Below are 12,032 nucleotides of genomic sequence, written 5' to 3'. Positions count from 1 at the left end.
GCAGAGTCCTGGGAGGCAGAGGCGCCCCATAGAGGTCCTTGGGGGAGACACCGCGTCTGGAAGGGCCTCTGAATGCGCCACCGCCTTGGTAGGGCCCCTGGGGGCGCCACCGTCCCTGTGAACACCCTAGAAGGCGCCTTTTTCCCTGTAAGGGACCCTGGGATCGCCACTATCCCTGTGAGTGGTCACTTGGCCATGCCAGGCACAGAGGCGCCCCCAGGGCCCTCTCAGGATCGGCGGTGCCCCCAGAGGACCTGTAAGGGGCGGTGGATCCTCCAGGGGCTCTCTTCGGAACAACTGTAATCCTAGGGGCCTTCTCAGGGAAGGCGGCGTCCACAGGGGCTCCTCCAGGAAAAGCCGAGCTTCTATGGGCCTCTCAGGGACGGCAACTCTCCAAGGGAACCTCCCAAGGACGGCAACGCCCCTAGGGAACCTCACAGGGACGGCGGCGGCCCCATGGACCCTGCTAGGGGCGCTGGCGAACCTAGTGGCCCTCACAGGGACAGCCATGATCCCTGGGGCCTTTCCAGGGACAGGGGCGCCTCCAGGTACGTTCCTAGGGACCGTGGTGCTCTGCCAGCGGCAGTGGCGCCTTCAGGGGCCCTTTCAAAGGCGGTGGCGCCCCCCAGGCCTCTTTATGGGGCGCCACTGCTCCCAGGGACCCTGCCAAGGCCTGTGGCTCACAATAGATCCTCCTAGGGGAGTCAGTGCCCCAAAACAATGGATAGTGGTGTCGTACATATTGCATTCTTCCAGTAACCTCTTACTTAACTGTGATTGGTGGAATAAGAGGTAACGTCATCAAATTACAACCAATAGGAAAACAGAGGAATCAGTCACCACAACACCCCAACTTATGTTTTGCTGTTGGATATATATTCTCCTTTTCATTGTTCAGGTTGCGATAATACTGAAAATACTATGGGCAGTGTCTATTTATTTAACGTCATATCTCCCAGAGTTTAAATAGTGAAACGAGAATAAATATCCAACAGCAAAGCATAAGTTGGGGTGATGTGCTGACTAATTGCTCTGTTCTCCTATTGGCTGTAATTTGATGACGTTACATCTTGCTCCACCAATCACAGTTAAGTAAGGGATTACTGGACGAATGCAAAATGTACGACAAAACTATGAAGTTCTTGGGACGATGCTGCATGTGAAAGGGCCCCTGGGGGCGCCGTCGCCCCTGGCAAAGACCCTGCCGCCCCTGGAAAGGCACCCACTGCCACTAGCAGGGCCCATACCAGCGCCTTCGGCCCAAGGAGGGCCCATAGGGGATGGGCAGCCCCTGGCAGAGTTCTGGGGGGCAGAGGCGCCCCATAGAGGTCCCTGGGGGAGACACCGCCTCTGGAAGGGCCTCTGAATGTGCCACCGCTTTGGTAGGGCCCCTGGAGGTGCCGCCGTCCCTGAGAACACCCCAGAAGGCGCCTTTTTCCCTGTAAGGGACCCTGGGATTGCCACTATCCCTGTGAGGGTCACTTGGCCATGCCAGGCACGGAGGCGCCCCCAGGGCCCTCTGAGGATCGGCGGTGCCCCCAGAGGACCTGTCAGGGGCGCTGGATCCTCCCGGGGCACTCTTAAGAACAACTGTATTCCTAGGGGCCTTCTCATGGAAGGCGGCTTCCACAGAAGCTCCTCCAGGAACAGTCAAGCTTCCATGGGCCTCTCAGGGACGGCAATGCTCCAAGGGAACCTTGCAGGGACAGTAACGCGCCTAGGGACCCTCACAGGGACGGCGGCGGCCCTATGGACCCTGCTAGGGGCGCTGGCGAACCTAGGGGCTCTCACAGGGACAGCCATGATCCATGAGTCCTTTCCAGGGACAGGGGCACCTCCAGGTACGTTCCTAGGGACCGTGGTGCTCCCAGCGGCCCTGCCAGCGGCGGTGGGGCCTTCAGGGGGCCTTTCCATAGGCGGTGGCTCCCCCCAGGCCACTTTATGGGGCGCCACTGCTCCCATGGACCCTGCCAAGGCCTGTGGCTCACAATAGGTCCTCCTAGTGGAGTCGGCGCCCCAAAACAATGGATAGTGGTGTCGTACATATTGCATTCTTCCAGTAATCTCTTACTTAACTGTGATTGGTGGAATGAGAGGTAACGTCATCAAATTACAGCCAATAGGAAAACAGAGGAATCAGTCAGCACAACACCCCAACTTATGTTTTGCTGTTGGATATATATTCTCCTTTTCATTGTTCAGGTTGCGATAATACTGAAAATACTATGGGCAGTGTCTATTTATTTGACGTCATATCTCCCAGAGTTTAAATAGTGAAACGAGAATATATATCCAACAGCAAAGCATAAGTTGGGGTGTTGTGCTGACTGATTGCTCTGTTCTCCTATTGGCTGTAATTTGATGACGTTACATTTTGCTCCACCAATCACAATTAAGTAAGGGATTACTGGACGAATGCAAAATGTACGACAAAACTACGAAGTTCTTGGGGCGATGCTGCTTGTGGAAGGGCCCCTGGGGGCGCCGTCGCCCCTGGCAGAGACCCTGCCGCCCCTGGAAAGGCACCCACTACGACTAGGAAGGCCCATACTATTGCTGCCGGCCCTAGGAGGGCCCATAGGGGCGCTGTAGCCCCTGGCAGGGTCATTGGGGGTAGAGGCGCCCCATAGAGGGACCCTGGGCGAGACGCCGCCTCTGGAAGGGCCTCTGAATGCGCCACTGCTGTGGTATGGCCCCTGGAGGCGCCGCCGTCCCTGGAAATACCTCTGAAGGCGCTGCCGTCCCTGGGAACCGCCCTGAAGGCGCCCCGTCCCTGTAAGTGACCCTGGGATCGCCACTATCCCCGTGAGGGTCACTTGGCCATGCCAGGCACGGAGGCACCCCCAGGGTCCTCTCAGGCTCGGCTGTGCCCCCGGGGACCTGTCAGGGGCGCTGGATCCACCAGGGGTGGTCTTAGGGACAACTGCAATCCTAGGGGCCTTCTCAGGGAAGGCGGCGTCGACAGGGGCTCCTCCAGGAACAGCCGAGCTTCCATGGCCCTCTCAGGGATGGCAAGGCTGCAAGGGACCCTCGCAGGGACGGCAACGCTCCTAGGGACCCTCACAGGGACGGCGGCGCCCCCATGAGCCCTGATAGGGGCGCTAGCTACCCTAGGGGCGCTAGCGACCCTAGGGGCCCTCACAGGGACAGCCACGATCCCTGGGGCCTTTCCAGAGACGGGGACGCCTCCAGGTACGTTCCTAAGGACAGTGGTGCTCTCAGAGGCCCTGCCAGCGGCGGTGGCGCCCCCCAGGCCTCTTTATGGGGCGCCACTGCTCCCAGGGACCCTGCCAAGGCCTGTGGCTCACAATAGGTCCTCCTAGGGGAGGCAGCCCCCCAAAACAATGGATAGTGTGTCGTACATATTGCCTTCTTCCAGTAATCTCCTACTTAACTGTGATTGGTGGAATATGAGGTAATGTCATCAAATTACAGCCAATAGGAAAACAGAGCAATCAATCAGCACAACACCCTAACTTATGTTTTGCTGTTGGATATTTGTTCTCCTTTTCATTGTTCAGGTTGCGATAATACTGAAAATGCTAAGGGCAGTGTCTATTTATTTAACGTCATATCTGAGTTTAAATAGTGAAACGAGAATAAATATCCAACAGCAAAGCATAAGTTGGGGTGTTGTGCTGACTAATTGCTCTGTTCTCCTATTGGCTGTAATTTGATGACGTTACATCTTGCTCCACCAATCACAGTTAAGTAAGGGATTACTGGACGAATGCAAAATGTACGACAAAACTATGAAGTTCTTGGGACATGCTGCATGTGAAAGGGCCCCTGGGGGCGCCGTCGCCCCTGGCAAAGACCCTGCCGCCCCTGGAAAGGCACCCACTGCCACTAGGAGGGCCCATACCAGCGCCTTCGGCCCAAGGAGGGCCCATAGGGGATGGGCAGCCCCTGGCAGAGTTCTGGGGGGCAGAGGCGCCCCATAGAGGTCCCTGGGGGAGACACCGCCTCTGGAAGGGCCTCTGAATGTGCCACCGCTTTGGTAGGGCCCCTGGGGGCGCCGCCGTCCCTGAGAACACCCCAAAGGCGCCTTTTTCCCTGTAAGGGACCCTGGGATTGCCACTATCCCTGTGAGGGTCACTTGGCCATGCCAGGCACGGAGGCGCCCCCAGGGCCCTCTGAGGATCGGCGGTGCCCCCAGAGGACCTGTCAGGGGCGCTGGATCCTCCCTGGGCACTCTTAATAACAACTGTATTCCTAGGAGCCTTCTCATGGATGGCGGCTTCCACAGAAGCTCCTCCAGGAACAGTCAAGCTTCCATGGGCCTCTCAGGGACGGCAATGCTCCAAGGGAACCTTGCAGGGACAGTAACGCGCCTAGGGACCCTCACAGGGACGGCGGCGGCCCCATGGGCCCTGCTAGGGGCGCTGGCGAACCTAGGGGCCCTCACAGGGACAGCCATGATCCATGAGTCCTTTCCAGGGACAGGGGCACCTCCAGGTACGTTCCTAGGGACCGTGGTGCTCCCAGCGGCCCTGCCAGCGGCGGTGGGGCCTTCGGGGGGCCCTTCCATAGGCGGTGGCTCCCCCCAGGCCTCTTTATGGGGCGCCACTGCTCCCATGGACCCTGCCAAGGCCTGTGGCTCACAATAGGTCCTCCTAGTGGAGTCGGCGCCCCAAAACAATGGATAGTGGTGTCGTACATATTGCATTCTTCCAGTAATCTCTTACTTAACTGTGATTGGTGGAATGAGAGGTAACGTCATCAAATTACAGCCAATAGGAAAACAGAGGAATCAGTCAGCACAACACCCCAACTTATGTTTTGCTGTTGGATATATATTCTCCCTTTCATTGTTCAGGTTGCGATAATACTGAAAATACTATGGGCAGTGTCTATTTATTTGACGTCATATCTCCCAGAGTTTAAATAGTGAAACGAGAATATATATCCAACAGCAAAGCATAAGTTGGGGTGTTGTGCTGACTGATTGCTCTGTTCTCCTATTGGCTGTAATTTGATGACGTTACATTTTGCTCCACCAATCACAATTAAGTAAGGGATTACTGGACGAATGCAAAATGTACGACAAAACTACGAAGTTCTTGGGGCGATGCTGCTTGTGGAAGGGCCCCTGGGGGCGCCGTCGCCCCTGGCAGAGACCCTGCCGCCCCTGGAAAGGCACCCACTACGACTAGGAAGGCCCATACTATTGCTGCCGGCCCTAGGAGGGCCCATAGGGGCGCTGTAGCCCCTGGCAGGGTCATTGGGGGTAGAGGCGCCCCTAGAGGGACCCTGGGCGAGACGCCGCCTCTGGAAGGGCCTCTGAATGCGCCACTGCTGTGGTATGGCCCCTGGAGGCGCCGCCGTCCCTGGAAATACCTCTGAAGGCGCTGCCGTCCCTGGGAACCGCCCTGAAGGCGGCCCCGTCCCTGTAAGTGACCCTGGGATCGCCACTATCCCCGTGAGGGTCACTTGGCCATGCCAGGCACGGAGGCACCCCCAGGGTCCTCTCAGGCTCGGCTGTGCCCCCGGGGGACCTGTCAGGGGCGCTGGATCCACCAGGGGTGGTCTTAGGGACAACTGCAATCCTAGGGGCCTTATCAGGGAAGGCGGCGTCGACAGGGGCTCCTCCAGGAACAGCCGAGCTTCCATGGCCCTCTCAGGGATGGCAAGGCTGCAATGGACCCTCGCAGGGACGGCAACGCTCCTAGGGACCCTCACAGGGACGGCGGCGCCCCCATGAGCCCTGATAGGGGCGCTAGCTACCCTAGGGGCGCTAGCGACCCTAGGGGCCCTCACAGGGACAGCCACGATCCCTGGGGCCTTTCCAGAGACGGGGACGCCTCCAGGTACGTTCCTAAGGACAGTGGTGCTCTCAGAGGCCCGGCCAGCGGCGGTGGCACCTTCAGGGGCTCTTCCAGAGGCGGTGGCGCCCCCCAGGCCTCTTTATGGGGCGCCACTGCTCCCAGGGATCCTGCCAAGGCCTGTGGCTCACAATAGGTCCTCCTAGGGGAGGCAGCCCCCCAAAACAATGGATAGTGTGTCGTACATATTGCCTTCTTCCAGTAATCTCCTACTTAACTGTGATTGGTGGAATATGAGGTAATGTCATCAAATTACAGCCAATAGGAAAACAGAGCAATCAATCAGCACAACACCCTAACTTATGTTTTGCTGTTGGATATTTGTTCTCCTTTTCATTGTTCAGGTTGCGATAATACTGAAAATGCTAAGGGCAGTGTCTATTTATTTAACCCTGAGTTTAAATAGTGAAACGAGAATAAATATCCAACAGCAAAGCATAAGTTGGGGTGTTGTGCTGACTAATTGCTCTGTTCTCCTATTGGCTGTAATTTGATGACGTTACATCTTGCTCCACCAATCACAGTTAAGTAAGGGATTACTGGACGAATGCAAAATGTACGACAAAACTATGAAGTTCTTGGGACAATGGTGCATGTGAAAGGGCCCCTGGGGGCGCCGTCGCCCCTGGCAAAGACCCTGCCGCCCCTGGAAAGGCACCCACTGCCACTAGGAGGGCCCATACCAGCGCCTTCGGCCCAAGGAGGGCCCATAGGGGATGGGCAGCCCCTGGCAGAGTTCTGGGGGGCAGAGGCGCCCCATAGAGGTCCCTGGGGGAGACACCGCCTCTGGAAGGGCCTCTGAATGTGCCACCGCTTTGGTAGGGCCCCTGGGGGCGCCGCCGTCCCTGAGAACACCCCAAAAGGCGCCTTTTTCCCTGTAAGGGACCCTGGGATTGCCACTATCCCTGTGAGGGTCACTTGGCCATGCCAGGCACGGAGGCGCCCCCAGGGCCCTCTGAGGATCGGCGGTGCCCCCAGAGGACCTGTCAGGGGCGCTGGATCCTCCCTGGGCACTCTTAATAACAACTGTATTCCTAGGAGCCTTCTCATGGATGGCGGCTTCCACAGAAGCTCCTCCAGGAACAGTCAAGCTTCCATGGGCCTCTCAGGGACGGCAATGCTCCAAGGGAACCTTGCAGGGACAGTAACGCGCCTAGGGACCCTCACAGGGACGGCGGCGGCCCTATGGACCCTGCTGGGGCGCTGGCGAACCTAGGGGGCCCTCACAGGAAGAACAGCCATGATCCATGGGTCCTTTCAGGGACAGAGGCGCCTCTAGGTACGTTCCTAGGGACCGTGGTGCTCCCAGAGGCCCTGCCAGCGGCGGTGGCGCCTTCAGGGGCCATTCCAGAGGCGGTGGCTCCCCCAGGCCTTTTTATGGGGCGCCACTGCTCCGAGGGATCCTGCCAAGGCCTGTGGCTCACAATAGGTCCTCCTAGGGGAGGCAGTGCCCCAATACATTGGAGAGAGGTGTAGTATATATTGCATTCTTCCAGTAATCTCTTACTTAACTGTAATTTGTGGAATAAGATGTAACGTCATCAAATTACAGCCAATAGGAAAACAGAGGAATCAGTCAGCACAACACCCCAACTTATGTTTTGCTGTTGGATATTTATTCTCCTTTTCAATGTTCAGGTTGCGATAATACTGAAAATGCTATGGGCAGTGTCTATTTATTTAACTCATATCCCCCAGAGTTTAAACAGTGAAACAAGAATATATATCCAACAGCAAAGCTAAGAAGAATTACTGGACGAATGCAAAATGTACGACAAAACTACGAAGTTCTTGGGGCGATGCTGCTTGTGGAAGGGCCCCTTGGAGCGCCGTCGCCCCTGGCAGAGACCCTGCCGCCCCTGGAAAGGCACCCACTACGACTAGGAAGACCCATACTATTGCTGCCGGCCCTAGGAGGGCCCATAGGGGCGCTGTAGCCCCTGGCAGGGTCATTGGGGGTAGAGGCGCCCCATAGAAGGACCCTTGGCGAGACGCCGCCTCTGGAAGGGCCCCTGAATGCGCCAATGCTGTGGTATGGCCCCTGGAGGCGCCGCCGTCCCTGGAAATACCTCTGAAGGCGCTGCCGTCCCTGGGAACCGCCCTGAAGGCGCCCCCGTCCCTGTAAGTGACCCTGGGATCGCCGCTATCCCTGTGAGGGTCACTTGGCCATGCCAGGCACGGAGGCACCCCCAGGGTCCTCTCAGGGTCGGCTGTGCTCCCAGGGGACCTGTCAGGGGCGCTGGATCCACCAGGGGTGGTCTTAGGGACAACTGCAATCCTAGGGGCCTTCTCAGGGAAGGCGGCGTCGACAGGGGCTCCTCCAGGAACAGCCGAGCTTCCATGGCCCTCTCAGGGATGGCAAGGCTGCAAGGGACCCTCGCAGGGACGGCAACGCTCCTAGGGACCCTCACAGGGACGGCGGCGCCCCCATGAGCCCTGATAGGGGCGCTAGCTACCCTAGGGGCGCTAGCGACCCTAGGGGCCCTCACAGGGACAGCCACGATCCCTGGGGCCTTTCCAGAGACGGGGACGCCTCCAGGTACGTTCCTAAGGACAGTGGTGCTCTCAGAGGCCCTGCCAGCGGCGGTGGCGCCCCCCAGGCCTCTTTATGGGGCGCCACTGCTCCCAGGGACCCTGCCAAGGCCTGTGGCTCACAATAGGTCCTCCTAGGGGAGGCAGCCCCCCAAAACAATGGATAGTGTGTCGTACATATTGCCTTCTTCCAGTAATCTCCTACTTAACTGTGATTGGTGGAATATGAGGTAATGTCATCAAATTACAGCCAATAGGAAAACAGAGCAATCAATCAGCACAACACCCTAACTTATGTTTTGCTGTTGGATATTTGTTCTCCTTTTCATTGTTCAGGTTGCGATAATACTGAAAATGCTAAGGGCAGTGTCTATTTATTTAACGTCATATCTCCCTGAGTTTAAATAGTGAAACGAGAATAAATATCCAACAGCAAAGCATAAGTTGGGGTGTTGTGCTGACTAATTGCTCTGTTCTCCTATTGGCTGTAATTTGATGACGTTACATCTTACTCCACCAATTATGTTTAAGTAATGGGTAACTGGACGAGTGCAAAATGTACGACAAAACTATGAAGTTCTTGGGGCTATCCTGCTTGTGGAAGGGCCCCTGGGGTCACTGTCGCCCCTGGCAGAGACCTTGCCGCCCCTGGAAAAGCACCCACTGCCACTAGGAGGGCCCATACCAGCGCCGCCGGCCCTATGAGGGCCCATAGGGGCGCCGCAGCCCCTGGCAGGTTCCTTGGGAGCAGAGGCCCCATAGAGGGACCCTGGGGGAGACACCGCCTCTGGAAGGGCCCCTGAATGCGCCAATGCTGTGGTATGGCCCCTGGGGGCGCCGCCGTCCCTGGGAACATCCCTGAAGGCGCCCCCGTCCCTGTAAGGGACCTTGGGATCGCCGCTATCCATGTGAGGGTCACTTGGCTATGCCAGGCACGGAGGCGCCCCCATGGCCCTCTCAGGGTCGCCGGTGCCCCCAGGGTACCTGTCAGGGGCGCTGGATCCACCAATGGCGGTCTTAGGAACAACTGTAATCCTAGGGCTCTGGAGGACTGTGTGTGGGTTGGAGGACTGTGTGTGTGTGTGTTGGAGGGCTCTGGAGGACTGTGTGTGTGTGTTTTGGAGGGCTTTGGAGGACTGTGTGTGTTGGAGGACTGTGTGAGTGTGTGTTGGAGGGCTTTGGGGAACTGTGTGAGTGTGTGTTGGAGGACTTTGGGGAACTGTGTGAGTGTGTGTGTGTGTTGGAGGGCTCTGGGGACTGTGTGAGTGTGTGTTGGAGGGCTGTGGGGGACTGTTCGACTGACTGTACTGTGGACACTGATATTAGAGTAAAGTTAATATTAGTTGTAGTGACCGTATAAATATACAGGACAACATGCCTTTTGGTTATTTGATAAAATTAGTAGTAGTATAGTAGTAAATATAACAAATAAAGCAAGTTGTTGTGGGTGGGCTTCAACTAACTTTACTAACCTAACCTAGCTTAACCAGCCTAACTTAGATTAAACACAACTAACTTAGACTGAGCCAAATCAGTATTACGCTAACTATTATACAAGAACATGTTTTTAAAGTATTTAAAGAACATTAATTCAAACTATTTTATGAGCCACTTACGTTTACTGATCATGAATACAGAAAGTTAATTTTCAAGTTAGTTCAAGTTTACTTTTATAAATTGTTAAAATTTGATAACTTGTGTACAGTTGGAGTCTGTTTAAGTAAAGGTGCTCCGGTGGTAGAAGGATATTGCATGTTTGACCTTCATTCTACTTAAATAACTCGAATTATATTGCAGGTGACAGATGATGTACTTGAAGGCCAACATAGGGGAAGTGACAAACAACTTTGAGCAAGATGAAACACAAGTTAATTCAGCCTCCCCGCTTAAGTTACCTACGTCTTCGTATGGCAATCCTAAAAACGACTGAATGTAAGAATGAAAATGTGTGACTTGCTTTGTGAGAAGGGTTGGACGCTCGTACGGTGGGCAGTGGAGGGACACTCGTAAGTTCGGCAGTGGAGGGACACTCGTATATTGGGCAGTGGAGGGACGCTCGTACGTTGGGCAGTGGAGGGACGCTCGTACTTTGGGCAGTGGAGGGACGCTCTTACGTTGGGCAGCGGAGGGACACTCGTATATTGGGCAGTGGAGGGAGGCTCGTCTATTGGGCAGTGGAGGGACGCTCGTACGTTGGGCAGCGGAGGGACGCTCGTACATTGGGCAGCGGAGGGACACTTGTACGTTGGGCAGTGGAGGGAGGCTCGTCTATTGGGCAGTGGAGGGCACTTGTGCACGGGCGGTGGTGGTGTGCTCATACGATGGTTAATAGTAAATGTTGTAAATTTATCTGAGTAAAATGGCATGTACTGTGAAGGAATGTTGTGGATGATGCCTGTGAGAAGACTGCTGCAGTCATAGGAGCAGGAAGGCTGGTGCTCACGTGTATGGATATATGTAAGGATGCAAGTACAGAATGCAAGAAATGTTGGGGTAAATGTTGTGTAGTGGTAAATGATACATTAATATTAATTAAGAATGATCTAAATTTAAAATCTTATTACAGGTGGTTGGTGTACAAGATCGATGTACCAGATGTGAAAGCAAGATGGCCAGATGACCTCAACGACTTCTGTACTGTCAACCATCCCACAGCCCACACCTTCATAACTACCACATTATTAAGCACAAATTTATTTATATAATAAAGAATTGAGAAAATATTTAAAAGTACAGTAAAGAAATATTTAAAAATGTATAAGTAAGCCTCGAGTCGAGCCACAGATTAAAAAAAAAGTTAAGATATAGTATTGTGTAATGGTTGGCACTTGTATCAAGAAAGAAAATATAATGTTGGCTCTCGTTATACAATATTTGTTCATAATCAAATAAACACTAAATAAATTTGATATCTTGTACACTCCGATTTGGGAAAAGTAGAATATTGAATCTTGTAAACTGAACTTGAAACCTGAAGGTGAGGTGTATAGTATATGGATCACGAATTGACATCCAAGTGCCAGCCTACTGGGTATGCAAAATCAAAACTAAAGAGATAACCACAGGATTGTGCATACAGATGGCATTGTAATACCCTACTTCAGTTTAGTTATTACAAGGTGTACAAAAGACAAAAGTCGTGTCGCGGTTTTGTCCGAAGATTAAATATAACCCATGAAACATTAAGAGAGCCCCCTACCACATGGCAGTGTGCACCAAAAGTTTAGCCCTTCGGCATATGTTTTCACCAATTTTCACGACACGACTTTTGTCTTTCATTGTACATCATCAAAAATGCACCTTTACGGTGGTGTTGGACAATGACACCTTGGACGAAGGATTTTGACAACTTCCGAGACAACAGGCGTCTGTGTTCATTTTGAGATTCATCGGCCATGTCCGTAAAGATAAGTTTTTGAATCTGTATACATACTATTATTTTGAAAGTAATGTATACATAGTACAAGAAAGTAGAGTACAGTAGGGATTTTACTTATGGAATGTTGACAATCTGGACACTGCACACCAATAGTTGAATGGAAGTCAGTTTGGCCTAAAATTTAGTAAAGAAATCCTTGTAAAATTATAATTCAAATTATAAATTTACCATTATGTACAACACAATGTAAATTAACTTAGTTGTACAAAAAGCTAAAGACTTTGAAATCCAATGGT

The sequence above is a fragment of the Homarus americanus genome, unplaced genomic scaffold (genome assembly GCF_018991925.1).
Source record: "Homarus americanus isolate GMGI-L3 unplaced genomic scaffold, GMGI_Hamer_2.0 scaffold28, whole genome shotgun sequence".
Classification (NCBI taxonomy): domain Eukaryota; kingdom Metazoa; phylum Arthropoda; class Malacostraca; order Decapoda; family Nephropidae; genus Homarus; species Homarus americanus.
The sequence above is the reverse complement of the archived record's forward strand: the minus strand, read 5'-3'. Positions refer to the sequence as shown.